The following is a 12658-nucleotide window of genomic DNA, read 5'->3' as shown; positions in this document are numbered from 1 at the left end:
ATACAAAGCTTGTCTTATTATATTTTATTATGTGTTTGTAAACTTAAGTACGTTACTACTACACGTAATTACTTAAGTACAATTTGTACAAATTACCAACTCATCAACGCTGCAAACCTATAGAAGTTGCCATATTTTATGAGATTAGTAACCAGTAAAACCAGTCGTAAATTTTAAAGTGTGTTAAACGTGTACTAACAATCACTATATTAACAATACATCATGATTATGAGACTTCAGTATGATACATAAATGAATATAATATACAAAAAATATGCATCTATTGAAGAGAATTATAAATATGTGACCTGAAGGAAAGCGTAAGAGAAAGACTTGGAAGACAGCGTGAAAGAAAATTTAATATTTAAGAATGTGAGAGAGTAAATTTAAGTGAAATGTGAGTGTAATAATTAAAAAAATTAAAAAACCGACTTCAAAAAACCACTAAAATGTAAGAAATAATTTAAGGTTTACACAAATTCTACTCGTATGTGACAGTACAAATATACCTAAGCAGGAACTGTTCTCTTTTGATGTTGGTGCGGTGACAAAGTAATCTGAAGAAATATGGCACCAACTTCAAAAAAGAACAGTTCCTGCTTAGGTATATTTGTACTGTCACATACGAGTAGAATTTGTGTAAACCTTAAATTATTTCTTACATTTTAGTGGTTTTTTGAAGTCGGTTTTTTAATTTTTTTAATTATTATTTTATTTTATAGTTTTTAGTTTATTTGCAATATTTTTCAATCAAAAGTAAGGTGCAAATGATACCAAAAAGTCCTACTAATCAATACGAATCATTCAAGCCTAAACACGAAGTAGTTGCTATATACCGTTGAGGAGTTCCCCTGACTGCCTTCCGTTTCCATCATCAGATCAGCTCAAGGTCACCATCATATTTTTTTGTTATAAGAACTATATTTACATTCTTAATTTCATTAGAATCGGTTAATATGTGCCCAAAATGGAAATTCATACCCTGTTTTTACCCCTTTACCCATCCTTGGGGGTGAGATAAAATTCTGAAAAAAAATGGGACCACCTGGGAGCTCAACCCAATACAACAAAAAAAGAATTTTCAAAATCGGTCCATAAACGGCGGAGTAATCGGTGAACATACATAAAAAAATATATAAAAAAAAAAAAAAAAAAAAAAAAAAGATCCCGACGAATTGAGAACCTCCTCCTTTTTTTGAAGTCGGTTAAAAAATGGTATAACATGACGCACAGAGCCAACCCTAAATAAGGATATGGCTAGGAAGGAGAAGAAAAGGAAGATACATATCATGATCATCAATCAGCCAATAATCATCGACTGCTGGACATAGGCCTCTCCCAAGGAGCGCCACAACACTCGGTCCTCGGCCATCGTCATCCAACCACTACCGGCTACCCACCTAAGGTCGTCGGTCTAGCGGGCAGGAGGGTGTCCCACGCTGCACGTCCCAAGATACATAACAAAAAATGACTATAAATATGCGCTTGCGCCGCGCCGTGCGCACGTTGAACTCTTTTGTATGGAGAATCGAAGATAAGATCGTAGCCGAGCGCCGTAGCGCTTTCTTTATGTCAATGTTTTTTCCTATATAGGGTAGAATTTTATCCGTATGCTTCTCGTTGGCGGGTCAATGTACCTGATATACTACAGAACTTAAATTATTGGACTAGCTCTGAAATCACGAAAAAATAGAGGTGTTCTTTGCATTTCGCATAAACCTGCTCAAACGAAAAATATACCGACAAATTTCCATGCTGTAATAATTTATTCAGTCAGTAAGTCAGTGTTTTATTATTATAGTGATTATTACCTATATGTTTTAACCGGAACATATTTGTATCAATACTGTCATCGATCAAAAATAATTAGTTATCTTAGCTGTTAACACCAAGTGCATTGGTGTTTATTTAAAAACCCAATCTAATTAAAATACACAATAAAATTAAACTAATTATGCTACAGTGATAATAATGTTTTATATAAAGACTAATTAAAACAGTAGTTTTAAAAGTTAACGATAAGTAGTCTAGTCTCGTAGAGACGTGCATACCTACTCTACTAAGTTTTTATGTACCAATGAAAAAGTATATAAAAGAACCCATTTAATTAACTCGAGTTTCTGTTTATAAGAATGTTTTACATCTTCTTAGTACTTTAACATTTTGGATGTTGTTTTTATTCATATATACGTTTTACGTGACAGATATTAAAATTTAATGAGTAATTCTGATGATATAAATCAAAGATATGAAAAAGAGTACATTTTCCTTGCACTGTCTAAAATCTATGAATAGTATTGTTCATTGCAAGTTAACAAAATACTATATCATATTTAACGCAAACGTGTCTCTAGATCAAACCACGAATTCATAAAACAAATACCAAAAAACAAAACACGATTCTAGCTTAAAAAAATAATGCAAAAGAAAAGCTAAGATTTCCCTAAAGATTGTATTACATTTACCGCCTAGGAGTTCCTATCAGCGGGGCTTAAAGACTAGCTGTTATTTACGAGAGCGGACGGCCGGCACCTCGGATTACATCGACTCTTGCGGCAAAACACAAAAGCAAAGGTTTCTTGTTCAACATTGAGTAAAAGCTAAGGTGTTATTTTGCTGTAGAATACAATATATTGAACGGTTATGTTTGACTTTAAATGTTATGATTTTCTCAGTTTAACATGTATAGATTACGTACGACGCATAGGAAAAGAAATGCGTGCGTCGGTATTTAAACCTGTTATTATTATGTGATTGTGTCTTTCCCATCTCGTGACCGTACAAATAAATACGTAATATAATATTGATCAGGTACACTGACCCGAGTTCAGGTGGACTGTTAAAAGTCCATTCTGTCTTACAATTTGTAATAAACAATTCCGTAAACGGAGATAACTCGCATGTGGCAAGTTGTAAATCGAGGCGCGGGTGCCGGTCTCGCTTTCATTGGAAAGTCCCGACTCGGCCGGAACTGGCGTCGCGTGCTCGGCCGCACATAGCTCACACATCTCACACATCTCACACTACTCACACATCTCACACTACTCACACACTCGCCCACTGCCCGCTAGCGTCACAAAATCTCCGCTCCACTTAACAACAAAAAAAACTAGACCATTCATAATCAATTCACAACATTGCATTCGACAGGTTAAATTAGGTCGAACTAATACGTAACCGGCAGCGATTATCGAAAGATGAGCAGAATAACTAAGTCGAACCGACTGTTGCAGCATAGTTGCCTACTAATAAGCAATTATAGTTGCAAAAAGAACCGTCAAAAGAATGCAGTGTTTAAAGTTGGGGGAAAGAAAATTGTGCAATAAAGTGCAAGAGTGAAAATATGCTCACGATATTAAACTATTAAATCCGCTGTTCACCTCATTTAAAAGTTATGGCTGCGAAGCTGTTCACTGTTGGCGCAGCTAAGACTGTGCCGAGAGACCGGAGTCGGGTCAAACTCGCCTCGGAAGGAAAGCGGAGTAATCTCAACTGAGATTAGGTCTCAAACTTACAGCGGATCCATTGAAGGTGCAGCATTATTTCGTTCCGGGACTACCAGCAGTATCGTTAGCGAAGAGTCCGAACTGAACTTGGTATTAACTAAGTTAAATAAAAGTGTGGCCTCGAGCCAGTTATCGGGTCCTTTGTCCCTATCTTTAGGAGCTTACGTTGGCTTCCTCAAAGTTAGATGAACTTCAATTCTCTTGTTCTGTATTTTTCGCTCCTCGTGGCTTACCAACTCCGCTCATTAAACTGCTCTCCAAGACTTTCAAATAACACTCTTATCAGTTAGTAAACAAATACTGTTTCTCATTACAGTATCATCTCAGTAAACGATAGTTACCTATTTAGATAATTGCATAATGTAGTTATCTTGAATACCGGTGATTAAATAACTTCCGGATTTAGTTATAAGACATGTTTTAAACCGTCAATTTGACCTTTTCAAGACGTAGTCAATTATTTTCTACTTTCTCAACATGGCTTTTAAGTGCTTAACGCATAATATAAATGTTGAAGCATTGGCAGGTCAATTAGGTTTTTTACCCACATAACAGACATGCGTTCGGAATGTATTAGGATCTGAAATTGCCGAGTACATAAATAAGTAAATAAGGACTGTGACTAACAAACATGGTTCGTACCTTGATCTTGACACAGTTTGGGTGCAAAATAAATCCTTTAGAAGCAAAACCTGTTTCGCCCGGTTCATTTGCAACCGTTTATAGATATTGATGGTTAGGAACCAACTACGGTATAAAGTAGCTCGATTATTTCTGCTTAAAGAGAAAATAATTATGGTTTTTGCTGTTCGCTGTTTCAGGGAAAGTTATAACTGGGCCGTCATAATTGATTCTACGAATTTAATAAGTTTGTATCAGTAAAGTTACGAATAATGCGAAAAGTAAAATGTCAATAACATGGCATAATATTTGAATTGAAAAATAGTATGTATGAAACAGCTTACGTCTAGGTATAGGACATAATATGAAGTGTAGACGCACCGCAAAATATCTGCAGCGTTTATTCATATTAATGCGACGTAAATAAAAATATGTAGTGGCTCCCGGCCGCGCCACTTTATCATGCAAACTTATTTTACACTGGTTTAAAGTGTACTGGAGTTCATTATTATAACGCAAAATCTGAAATATTTTTTATATCTTGAGTTGTAATCTTAAGTTTCACATTTAAAGGTTAAAAAAGGATTTACTGATGATGTTAAGCTTATCTTACCTCCTCAATTTTAATGTTGCAACGTTATCAAATAAATTACAGTCTTTCCCGGGCATTATCCAAAAAGGGCCTGTGATATTAAGGAACCTTTTACGTCAATGATCTTATTAGTGTCTGGGAGCGTCGTTGTGAGATATTTGGACAATTTAGTGAATCTTGTTATTTAAAGAGGATTTTAAATAGCGCTTTGGTAAGGTGTATAATCTCAAAACTAATTTAGTTTATAATATTATACCTAATGCAGTGTTTTGAAAAATACGTTGTTAAAATATGTACACAGCGAGTCCCAAGGAAATACAGGGAGTGAAAATACTTTAAACGATTACCTAGATCAATTTATTTCACCACATTTGGTATTAAATGAAATTAAGAGTTATTTTTATTCGTTTAATACCTTACCATAGACAATATTTAATATTTATAATTATAAAATTTATATAAATATTTACTTAAAGTTGCAATAGATAAATGCTCACGGTGGCAATGATTACTAAGGATTAGCTGCTATTTTTAGACAGACCTAGTTACAGTTTTCAAAAGGAATGTCAAGCTCAGTGGTGAATTAAATTACGCATCAGTATTCCTTGAGTCTTGACTCTTGACCGAGTTTCAATAATCATCATCATAGGGCCATATACGTCTGTGACATACGATTAAATTAAATTATTATTATTACTTTAACATGAAATGTTTCTAGTCACCTTGTCTAGGTTTAAAAAATACATTGTCGAAAAATATTTTTGTCTTTGCTACCTCTATTATAGTCTTAATGTTAGTGCACTATAAACATAGTTAGTTCTTCCCTTAACTGTAAAAGCTAACCGTTGTTAAATATATTTATATTCATGGTTAAAAATAAACTTTTTAAGGTCTCTTTAATCTCTTTTTATAAGCTGTAAACGTTACTTTAAGCTGCGCCAGAATGTTGACTTTGTTTACTTTGCTCTTAGCACTAATGTAACCTTGTCCTAAAGATGCCTACAAGATTGTACACGATATTATGTATTAAGTGACACTTAATGACATTACAGTCGTTAGCTGCGTAATATTCCGTTTTTACATACGCATCGGATATCGTTACGTAGATTGAGGTAATGTTATTGATGTTTAAGTATTGATGCAGGTAACTAAATGTATATTCTTATTTAAGTACATGAAAACATTTTAAGTTGAACTAATCATTGGCAAAATATTGGGGATAGACATTGCCTTAGAATCCAGGATAAAGTTTTTTTTATTGTACCGTTCTTATTTTATGTAAGTACCTAAGGAGTCTAATTTGTGTTTAGGGTTCACTACACTCTTGTTATTTTTAATGTGCACTTTCCATAATATTCCATACCAAGAATTCTCGAGAGTAAGTTCGCAATTTATTTCTCGAAAGCATAAAATGTATAAAAGTGTCATCCGTAAACAATATTCTGGTTTGCGAATACGTAGGTATTTATATTTATTATATGTATAAATAAAGTTGGCAAGTCGAAGGGTACGTGCGAAGCATGTTTGTGAGAGATCACTGAACCTCGCGAGTGCATTGACTTTAGACGATCCTTTAAAATGATAACAGGACTTTTTTCTGAGCTTTGCTTCTTTCTACAGAACTTATAATGTGAATTTTATTACACGTTGCCTGCATAATTAGGGTTCAAGGACGGAGGAAACTATATGTCCGATGCACCTTGAAGCTCATGTCACTGACTATCCCTTTTACCACACTACCCTACCCTAAAACAGTCACTCTAACGTCAACCTCGAATTTTCTGGCCACATTCTACAATATGTACATAGTTGTTATTTATTTGAACACAAAAACAGGACACAATTTAACTACTGTTACATATTTATACCTAATTTTCAATACATTTTGCTAAAAAACTGTCACTATTTGCGCTTTGTAGAAAAAATCTCTACTTAGTTTTGGTATCTTAAACTTATTTATTTATTTATTATTTATTTAATCCTTTATTGCACAAATATAAAAATAAGTGTACAAAGGGTGGACTTAATGCTACAAGCATTTTCTACCAGTCAACCCACAGGAGGTGCAAGAAAATTTTATTATAAGGTGTGCAAAAAGAAAACAACACTATTACTACAAAATTAAAACAAGTCACTTAATAATAATTACCAAATATAATATAAAATACGTAACTATGTATAAGTTATGAATATATAAATAAACATAATATAAATAATATATACTTATCCCTTAATCCATGTGATCAGTATCGCAGTATGGAACACATCGCACAATGACTATGATAGTTCAACTCCGTCGGAACTGTAAGTGGCATTACGTGTAACTTTCGCTCCTCGAGTCAATAGCTTTGTGATTCTGTTCTATTGAGCATTTGAACTCCGGGACAAAAATATGGTGAGAAGAGAACTTGTCGTATTTAACCTTTTCCCGTAGTCGCAATATCGCGGCGAAAAACAATAGATTTGTATTGTGTCTGGTTTCACGATATACGGCTAGCTAAAAAATACTGCCCAAGAAAGTTGGCCATTACTGTCAACTTAGCGTAGTCTGTTAGCAAAGGGAGACGTATCCGTTGATTAATAATAATAATTTAATAACATAGTAAAAAGTATTAATTATAGTTATGACCGGTATAAGTGGCATGCACAGAATTTGGCAAATAATAAACATAATATGCTTATATTTATTATAATATAGACAAATAATTTCTAATCACATTGAATGTTGTGTTTTGTCAAAAGCATTAGTAAAGTACGATTGCTTAACTATTGAATTTAGTACTAAATCCACAATTTCCACTTCTCCTGTTCCCAGTAGCCGTGAACGTTATGTATAATTAGTTGCGTCAGAGGACCGCTACGTCTGCCGTGCCGTACCGGACTCGTGATGTAGAGGAGGTACGGTGGCGGCACTGTTGCGAATACCAACCTATTGAGGCTAAATTCGTGTTTTGTTATTATGACTTTAGGATGATACGTTGCTTTGTAGCTTGACTGATCTTATTCTGTCTACTTATCATGTTTGCCAGGATTTAAATTGTGTAAATTTAATATTTCATTGTTGTGTAATTAGATCTAAAAAAAGGTCTTTCCTTTAGGTAATTTATTATTTTAAATAATTATGTAAGTTTCCGGTACAGTTGATACTGTAACTCGAAGTTAGTCTAATTATTTAAGTAAGTTAATGAACATAAATAGTTACGATTTTGTGTGTAAAACCGAACTTAATTATTATTAAATTTACGTACCTAGCTGTTAAAATAAATTAGTGAAGTCAAGTACTAGACCTACCATTACACCATATGAACTCGCGGTTAATACTCACATTCGCGTGTTTAGAATATTATATTATGATACATAGCTACTTTCACAAAAACGGCCGGCGGCCGTGGCGAATCCTTAGACATTTTTAAACGGTATCTTATATCATCACTATTGAAACCTAAACAACAATACAAATTAAAACAACAATAATTATAAAATTTAGTTTTTTAAAGTCAATTATGTACGCGTACCTACCACGAAATTGAATCATTTAAACCTGTTATCCATGTTATGAAAGACGTGTAAATTCGGTAGCATTATGTTTTAAAAATGATTATCATAAGAATAAATGCATGCCTTCTTTGATTGGTTAAATCAGTCTTTTTTGCTTTCGTTCTGCCTAGGTGTGTAAATTTCAGGTCTGGTCCAAGCAAGTCAAAAACTACCTACAAGAAAAACATTTAGAGCATAGTTTTCTTCATCACTAAAAAATAATGTTTTTGTTATAATACAACTAACTACAAATATATAATATAGTTGCTAAAATTTTCCAACTTTCCTTATTAAAACTTCCGGCTTGGTCATTACCGATACAGCTCCGACAAAGTCATTACTAACTACCTAGGCAATATTGATACAGTTTTGTTGTTCACTTTACCTGAAACATGCTTCATGAAAAACTTTACCCTCCAATTATTAGCAACGCTGTCTGCGAAACTGTTTCAGTCTATTTAGTTTACTTCGCCATCTTTTCAAAACACACTGTTAATAAAACACGTAATATCGACGTTTTTGGTATGTGTGTTCTTTGTTTTCTTTCTTGGTCAGTATATAGTGATAAAAATACACATCAGCTGATTTAGGTACTTTTATAAAAATAATCGTAAATTAGTTACCGTAAGAAAAGTATATAGTACAAAAGTATATAAGTACTAAGATAATATGCAAACATCTTGAATAGTCAAGTGAAATAGTTTACTTGGAATTTTATAAGAAAAAAATAACTCCTCGCTAGATTAACTTTCCACGCAAGCGGAGCCGCGACTAAAACAAGTAAATCCATTACACGTTTTGCGCCGCGCGGCCTCAGTGAGAGTATTTCTCCTTTTTCTAGGTCACGATGATCGCACCTCCAGCCCAGATGCAAACCGACTTATGTTTACCAAAAATGTAATAAAAAATAGCCCTTATACAGACCAAGTTAAGTGATGACCACAGAAAAAAAGTAACCTAAAGCCTGACTCAAGCGTGGGAGCCATTAGCAAGTGAGATCTACGAGTGTGTTTTAGTTTTTTTACTTCATTTAGGCACTGAAAATCCAAACAATGCCACATATTGTTTTTATTGTGTATGAACTTAGCACTTTCTAGCTAACGTTATGTATGTATGCTGTAATCCTTAAGTTTTTAATCATAACAAGATTAAATTATAATGAGCCGTTTTCCTTGACAGCTGTCAGTTGAGTAAAAACTCAAGCCAATAGTTCAAGCCGATAGATGTCGTGACAACATAGTGCAACTGAGTTGTACCAAACGTCAAATATTGCACACAGAGAGCAAAGAGGTTGAAGTATTAAACTCAGAATAAGAACTCACTACTTTTAATAGTACTTCTATTTAGTCTAATTTACAAGTTCAGAATGTGTATTTTTCAAGCGTCGTTGCTGTAGAGAACGCATGAGGGCAGATATAGAATTTCCTCTGTGGAAATAAGATGTGAGCTGACACAAAATCTGTGTGCTGAGGGTTTGACAGTTAGTACAACTCAGACAACGCCATCTGTTTCTCCAAATATGAAAACTTTTTTTTTATCAAACGGCTCATTTTAATATAAATGCAACTTATAGGAACAACAGTCGTTATTATGGCCATTTAAAATATGTAAAATTGTTTTTATTATTATTTATTGTTATGATGGAGGGTATAATGAATATTTTCATTAAATCAGTAAGCAAATATTGAGGCGTTAATTAATGTGTGCTCGTATGGGTATAATTAAAAGGTGTAAAGATCAAAAGAGTTTTAATTAATTGAATCGGTTACTAACAAATTGAGGTGATTAAAAATAAGTTAATCAATTAATTAATACATGTTCTCACGATTTTATTGATACACTCACGAGCAATGAAAAAGTTCCACCTGCCATTGCCGTTCTATAATATTTTACTGAAACTATTTTATTGCCCGCGTGTATTTTACCTCTACTTACCTCTATTTAGACAAAAAATAATGTTAAAATGGTGTCACCATAAACTGTAAAATCATTTTGTGAACTGCATCATAACTATAAATTCCTGTTAAAATATTTAAACATATACCAATTATACCAACACAACACATTATGCATTAACTAGTAGGTAGTAAATAAATATTTTATGTTTACCTCAAAAACAAACGGCAGGTTGAATTGGTCGCGAATCGACACTATTGGTATTAAATAGTACAGTAAATTACTAATTCAGAACATGCAAAAAGTAGGTATTCGGAGGTTTGCTTGCAAAATAATTATTATGCCTGGTGCTAATAGGCGTTTTGCCGTTATGGCCCAACGATGTTACTCGTTATGAACGGAGCGTATCGGCAGTTGCCAAATTTAAAAGTAAAAAATCCGGTCAAGTACGAAATCTGGTTGTTTACCCCGCGATGGAAATAGGGGTGCTATAAGTTATACCATTCAATGATCTAATGTAGGTGTATCTGTTCTGCATGTGGTTTCGGAAGGTTTTTGTGATTCAATCTTTTTTTTGTCAAGAATTTTCATGGAGATACTATAAAAGTTTTTTAGAATCAGTCGTTAATTCATCCTATTTGGTTTGACCCATATTTACGACGACAGTATGGACACCCTCAATTTATAAGTATTAGATCGATGACCTATTGTTTTATGTCACAGTCGCAAATAAAAAGAATGATATTATTTTTAAATATTTCTATATTTTTTCCATACGAAAACATCTGACTACTTACCTTGTTTATTTTATATTACTACTTATTATTATATTTTTGTGATGTTTAAATAAACGTAGTTAAAATTTAATAAATAATGATAGTATAGATATGAAATCATCGTCTTTTTGTAGTAAGTAGTTACGAATTAAAAACAAAAAAGTAAGTGTTTATTGATTATTGCAATCGTAGCCTGATGTTTCTTTTAGTAAATTTAACTTTTTTGTGATTTAAGTCCGGTACATGTGGTTTTTTGGTGTGCAAATGAAAATAATGATCTCGTCATGCATCACGATATTTTTATAGGGTCAGCGAAGCGTCTTTTTATAAGGAAAATTTTGGATGCTTAGTAAAATAGCAGGCTATTTTAAGTATTCATTTGCTTTAAATTTTACACTTATTATATATGTATTTCTTGAATTTTTAAGTTATGGTTTTTATGTAGTACCTGCCCCCCGAAGATATGAAAATTGCATATTTTTTTTTACTTCATAATTGTACTTTGTAACAAATATTTTTCATAATAATAGACTTTCTTATTTTCAGACCGACGTTATTTTATCACAAAATACGTAAGTATAAAGGATGTTGCAAGTGGTACATTAAGACCTGAGGGGGAGAGATGTCATCCCGAACAACTTTTTTTTACGTAGTCTACAAATTCATGGAAGTAAAAACTGCACGACATAGAAATATGTCACGTGACCAAGTAGCTTCTTTAACGCAAATTTTCAAAATGTGGAAAAAAAGTTGTTTACAAATTACACTTTCTATCCGCTTACTAAAACCCATATTGCAAAACCATGTAAGTACGTATATTTATTTTTATTTATTCATACGTTCATTATTATCATAATTTCACCTTTTTCCTACCATTAAATTAATTTAACAAACAACTCGCCATTAAAAACCGAGGCGCCGAGAGAGAGTATTAACGAAAGTTTTAAAACCACTCAATCATTTGTCAGTGTCGTCTCCTTTCTTAGAAACAACTTTACTTACCCCGGTCTTATATCCTGATAGCACTTTCACACACCAAAGAGTCTAAAAGTCCATGCGTCGAGGAAGAAAAAAAAAACACAAAAGATCGATAAGTCACCGGTGATCTAAGCACGTTGCTAAGTGGAGGCTACCTCGGCCACAGTCGATGCAGCACTGACGCCCGAGTCTTACGGCCGGCGCGCGCGCTCACCAAAACGCACCGCAGAAACAACGCACGCGCAGCCTGCCCAGAAAACACAAAAACCCTGGCTGGGTTAAACAATCTATTTCTAATAAGGTTAAGGATACAAGAAAGTAACTCATTAAAATATACACAGCCATTTGCGTGTCCGACACAAATAAATCCGCCACATTTCACATTCCGATATGATTGGTATCAAAACGCAGTACTTAATTATTATTTTTGATTTGTTACAATTTCGTTTCGTTTCAATAATTGCTGTGCCCGTGTTGTCGGGCGGTGTGAATGTTATCGTCAGGTTAATTATGAATAAACAGGGTTTAATATTTAATTTGGTGGACATTACACAGCACACAAGTAATGTAAACATTCTGTGATTGATTGCCTTTTGGTTAGTAGACAACTAGACATACTGGTAGCTATATTAATTATATAAAAGTCTGTATTTATACAATTTATATATTATAGTGCCTTATATAACGTATTATTTTTCTAAGTAAGTACCTAAAACACAAATGTATTAACATAAATCGGCTTTATATATCAA

General features: G+C 33.4%; 1 protein-coding gene across 3 annotated transcripts in view; it reads right to left on the bottom strand.

The window, feature by feature from the left end:
• The window catches only part of LOC105387187, an 81660-nt gene extending 69533 nt beyond the window's left edge, over positions 1 to 12127 (bottom strand). For 2 of the 3 annotated variants that reach the window (XM_038111985.2, XM_038111986.2), the window contains exon 1: positions 11931 to 12127. The gene's annotated coding sequence lies outside the window, so the exon portion shown is untranslated. The remainder of the gene's footprint in view (positions 1 to 11930) is intronic. The other variant, XM_038111988.2, reaches the window with a different exon arrangement.
• Between the last annotated feature and the right edge of the window lie 531 nt (positions 12128 to 12658).

This window comes from Plutella xylostella, chromosome 13 (genome assembly GCF_932276165.1).
Source record: "Plutella xylostella chromosome 13, ilPluXylo3.1, whole genome shotgun sequence".
NCBI classification, from domain to species: domain Eukaryota; kingdom Metazoa; phylum Arthropoda; class Insecta; order Lepidoptera; family Plutellidae; genus Plutella; species Plutella xylostella.
This window is presented reverse-complemented; position numbering and strand designations above follow the sequence as displayed.